The 5,717-nt window shown below is 35.6% G+C and overlaps 1 pseudogene; it reads left to right on the top strand.

The window, feature by feature from the left end:
- Nucleotides 1–2,432: 2,432 nt before the first annotated feature.
- Nucleotides 2,433–5,431, top strand: LOC105119743 (omega-6 fatty acid desaturase, chloroplastic-like; annotated as a pseudogene).
- The last annotated feature ends 286 nt before the right edge of the window (nucleotides 5,432–5,717 follow it).

A 5,717-nucleotide genomic window follows, 5' to 3' on the forward strand; every position in this document is an offset into this window, starting at 1 on the left:
TTAAGGTAATGATGAAAGCTAACAATACACATTAGATCTAATCACCATAAGATCAGATCTAAGAAGGTCATCATCATGCTAAAAGAAAAGAACTCCGCATGAAATGAAGCCCTAAATCAAGGAACTTTACGAGAGAAATCTAACTTCCATATTCTTATATAGCTTGATAACTTGTCCAGATGCCTCCGCTATGCTTCGAGATCTAAAGCCAATTCTAGGATAAGGAAAAAAAAACATGTGGGTATTTTTTTTCATAAATGAAAAGCTTGAAATAAAAATTGAAAATCTGATTTGTATGTTTAATAAAATTAGTCTATTACTATAAGAATTAATAAATACTAAAATAAATCATTAACAATAAATAAAAAATAAACTGAGATATTAAGAGATAAGTATAAATAAAAAAGCATGGTCTCGTGCTACCTCATGTTATTTAACATCTTTAGTTAATTATATGTTTTAAGGAATTGAATGGAAAAATAATAATTTGATAGCATAGCTCCTTTGCTTTTTATTAATCTAGCTTCGTCCTATGATATGGTCCCTTGCGTACATTTGATTTAACCAGTCCAAACACATCTAATTACCCCACTCAAACTTATTATCTTTTCTTTTCTTTTATCTTTTCTTCCCTCGACCTCCACTCCTGATTCCTTTTCCAACTCCCTATAAAAGGATTTTGTTTTTTCTCAATATCAAATTAGATCCTTGTTTATTCAATTTCTTTTCAAGCAACAGATACCCTTTTTTTCAAAATTAAGGATGAAACAAATGTTGAATCGTTGTTACAATCACCCCCAAGCACCTAACAAGAAATAAATTAAAATAATTTATAAGACTTGATATAAAAAAAATTTATTCAAGGATAAAATTAAAAAAATATATATATATATAAGAAAACTTTAAAAAAAAAAAAACATTGTTGTGGTTGAACATGTTTTGTGAGAGGCTCTGCATAGAAACGCCATGCAGTTTAGTTTTTTTTTTTTTTTCGTAATCTTAATCCTTGATGCATGAAAAACTTAGCTGCTTGCGTAGAGCTATTAGGTGCATCATACATGCCAAATGCGCTTGCAATGAATAATGAAACAAAAGTGATCCACACATTACAAGCCTTTACATGAAACTAAGTACTGATAATGTCTTAATTTGTTTTTGAAAAAATGGCCAAAATAATGACAAAGAACTTGGAATCCCCAACAAAGTTCAATTTCAACATTGTGTGGTCTGAAGAACAAAAAAAGGACCAAACCAATGACTAATAAAGTAACCATCTGGTAACCTTAAAAGGAACCAAATTATCACTTTTGACCAAAACAATTTAATCCGTGAATTAATTGTACGTTGTTGTCAGAAAAAGGTCTGCCAAATAGCAGCAGCACAGTCCTAATAAGGTTTATTTTTACAGGACCTGCTGTTGTATGTATTCCCCTCAAACAAATGATGCAGTGCCCTAAAGGTGAATTCCCCAGCATTTGTATTTTTTTTAATTTAAGAAAATTATATTTTTTAGAAAATATATTTTATAGATTCAGATAAATAAATAAAATTCTAATTATTTTAAACTATTACAAAAAATATATATTTTAACTTGGACCCGAGACTGCTATACAGATTTTAAATTTTTTATCATTATGTTATATGCTATGTCCATTGAGGACCCAGCATTTGTATTACTTACACATATTATATAAGTTAAGCCTCCCCTCTAGCTATGCATACGTATGCATCTCACTTTCATTCAAAATAAAATTACGCCAGAAAAATAAAGGACAGCCGTAGTAATTTTTCAAGAGATCAGTTTTGAAGCCTTTACTCTTAACTCTACTTGGCAGACTCATAAAAAGAAAATTGAAGTACTTTCATGTTCATTTATGGTAAATCTTCATCTTGCAATTTCCCTCCTGCTGGTTGAGTCAATTCATCCCTGTCCTCTAGCTGAGCTCTGTTGTTCCTTGACTTGGGATCACTTAATTGGATTGGAATCTCTTTCACCCTCGGTTGATGAAAAGAGTGGAAAGGAAAATGTTTAAGCCCAGGAAACTTGAAACAAAGCTTGAAAAGTAATGAATAGTGGAGGGCTACAAATTAATTTACTTAATTATTGGACTTGAAGTTTTCAGACGTTTTACACATGATGTGCTTTCAAATTTCATTCAAGTTTGAAGCTGGTGGTGTGAATTTTGCAAATGCTCCATGCATGCTCATTTATTCAATTTGGTTAGTTTACTGTGAGTCTACGTTCTGTGATTCCTGCATATTCGCTTCCTGTAAAACCATCATATTCTCACTGTGTTTATGAGAAGTTAACTTATCCATTTCTTTACCGCTATCTCAACATGAAAAACCAACCTTTTTAGGGTTGTATAGCCTGTTTCAGATAGGGTTATATTGTTTGTTCTAATTTTAGAACGTCTATCCAGGTAGTATTTATGAACAATTCTTTTGAGCATCTCACTATTGGCTTCTGCTATGCATATAGAACTGTAGACAATGCTTTACCTTTCGAATCAGTACTGGCCTTATACTCCTGTAGACTAGACTATCAATGCATTCAATACCTTTCCTGTTATTGATATCACCAACTTATAATCCCAGCTTCTTTTGATGGACAGGTATCCAGCATTCAACAAGGGACAGGCTTCTCGTGAAGGGCGAGAAGCACAAGAAATGGTTGGTTCCCATAAGAAGTACTAGAACTGTACAAACTGTGTCTGTTCCAGCGGCACCATCTTTCGCAGACAGTGCGGAGTTTAGGAAACATTTGGCAGAAAGTTATGGCTTCAGGAAAATTGGAGAACCACTCCCTGGCAACGTTACATTAAAGGATGTCCTTGATACGCTCCCTAAAAAGGCAGAATTTTCTAAGAATCAGCTACATTAATGCATCCAACTTGCCTATGCTGTTTGCTTAGAACATGGTCCGCTATTTTAGAAATTTCAATCTGAGAACCTAGGGGAATTTTGAACTGATGTCAGTCTTGCAGACCTGCAATAAGTTTAGTTGTCTCGTTATGTCAATTATCTGCTTAAATAACTGCACTTTACACATGTTCTGGTGACCAGGGATTATGCCATGGAATGTTGAATGATGCTTCACTTTTTGATGCCAACCTTTTTAATGCCAACTTCAAATGTCACTTATAAGATTACAGAGTAACTTAATGAACCCAGAAACCCAGAAAGCTTAGAAGGTTTGCTGATGGGGATAATCTGGAAGGCCCTGTCCCTCTCTGCTTCTTGCAAGTTCGAAGTTTAAGAGCAGCCATTTCATTCAAAAAGTTGCCTTATCAGGGGACTCTGTTCGCGTCTTCCTGATCTTGATTCTGTTTCTGTGGGGTATGCTATCATAACTGGCTGGTAGCCTTTAATTTATTTATAACCAGGCAATGGCCTCCAATGCCTTCAAGCAAAGAGCTATTGTTGATTCTTTCATGGGCACGAGCTTTGAAAAAAAATTGCAACTCTAGTACCAATTTCCTTATTCTTCTCTTTCTGTTTCAAATTTTGGTCGTAAGGTGTTTGAGATTGATAATGTGAAAGCATGGAAGGCAGTTCTAATAACAGTCACTTCATATGAATTGGGGCTCTTTATGATTTTAAAGGCCTCATGGTATCTACTTCCCATTGCTTGGGCATGGACAGGGACTGCAGCTACTGGGGTCAGTTCTCTATGCATCTTTTCTTTACATATCCTTAATCTTGTTTCTTTTGCCAACATGTTATAAGTATTATCAGCTCCTCATCTCCGCCAACCTTTCTTAATTTAGCTTCTCTCCCAATGAAGTTCTTTGTTATAGGCCATGATTGTGCTCGCAAATCATTTTCAAAGAACAAATTGGTGGAAGACATTGTGGGAACTCTGGCCTTTCTGCCGTTAATCTACACATACGAGCCATGGAGGTTAAAGCACGACTGGCATCATGCGAAAACAAACATGTATGGTTGATACTCCTTAGTGAATCATTTATATTTGTGGAAGTAAATTCCATTTCGTTTCTCCCAATCATTCCAGTAGCTACCTCTTCGTCATGTTGGGAAGGAATGCTTTATTTGGACGTCACCATTTCTAATGACAAACTGAGTAGCATAAATGAAGAGGAAATGCTCCATATTCGCTTATCAGTGCTATCTGTTTTTCACCATTCTTTGAAGCATGGAGCAGTGGAAAATGTTGAATTTTTGTTATTGCGTACATGTATTTGCACCTGGCTTATGATTATTTCTTTGCTTGGTATCTGTCTGGTTCTTGCTTTTATTAAAATTGTTGACAAAAAAGTTGGTTTCTCGTCTAAGCTTTCTAAATTGCCACTTCTCCTGCTTCATCTTCTACTTATAGGTTAGTGGAAGATACAGCTTGGCATCCTGAAAGAGGAGTTTGATTCCTCTCCTGTTTTACGCAAGGCAATTATATTTGGATATGGCCCCATTTCGGCCTTGGATGTCTATAGCTCACTGTTATGATATTAATTATCATATCAGAGCCTGTAACTTTTTGAGCTTTATGCGCTTACTCCAATTTTATATTCAGTTTTCCTAAAATCTTTAATCTTCCAAACAGGTTGATATGGCATTTCGATTTTAAAAAATTCAGAAAATCAATTCCAAAGGGTGAGGATAAGTTTGGCATGTGTTTTTGGGTTTATGGCAATCGGATGGCCTTTGATTATCTATAAAGCAGGGATCATGGGATGGATCAAGTTCTGGTTAATGCCATGGTTAGGCTATCGCTTTTGTGTATGCTAGTTGCTGGGTCTTCGTCGATTGTATGATTCAGCATTGCACTTCTCCAATATCCACCGCAGTTCTTTTAAATTCATTTGCTCTCTTTCCTTCGTTAATCTCGGCATGCTGTCATCATGTTGACATGAAATCATTAACCAGAATGCATTATAGGCATCAAACCCTGAAATCTCAATGCCCAAGCAGGTTACTTCCATAGGTATTTCTTAGAAGTTAACAAGTATTGCTTTCCTCACAAAATAACACATGCTTTGTGCAGGGAGTTGTGATAACTCTTCGTTCCCAGCACATTGATTTCCTTCACTGCAATTTATGCTCTTGTGCCTGGAACTTCATGATTGAGTTTGTTGTTACCTCTAACTGGTCAGCCCATTTCGCAATTGAGAAAAATTAGTAGTGCATTATGCATAACTGCAGAGTTTCATGTGTTTTTACTATGGCTCAATGCTTTGACTTGGTTATCTGCTGGATTTTAGTTTTTTCTGAAAAAATGATAGACTTGATTGATAAATTAAACTTTATCCATCTTTGTGTCATATTAGTTTGGTTTTCTTGACTTCTGTAGATGAGTACTTTCACAATGGTGCATCATACGGCTCCTCACATTCCTTTCAGATCTTCGGACGAGTGGAATGTAGCTCAGGCCCAGCTTAGTGGAACAATTCATTGTGATTCCCCCTGTTGCTAATATGTCTTCTCTGCCCTGGGTGTTTCCATTCTTGTTAGTCTCTTGCTCTTGACACAGGATGTAGTCTAGGAACTGATGAAATCAGATGGTAGATCGGTTAGATTTAATTCCATAATCTTTCAAACTTTTGAAGTCTGTTGTTTGATTCTCCTTCTAAAAGCATCCAAATACTTGCTCGCCTGGCCTAGAAGTTTTTCAACTATGGGAAGTTGCAGATTTTTTCATCGACTGTCATTTAATAATGTGTTCCTTCTCGATACCACACATAATGACCTCATGTTAGGAA

Source organism: Populus euphratica, unplaced genomic scaffold, assembly GCF_000495115.2.
Source record: "Populus euphratica unplaced genomic scaffold, PopEup_1.0 scaffold3451.1, whole genome shotgun sequence".
Lineage (NCBI taxonomy): Eukaryota > Viridiplantae > Streptophyta > Magnoliopsida > Malpighiales > Salicaceae > Populus > Populus euphratica.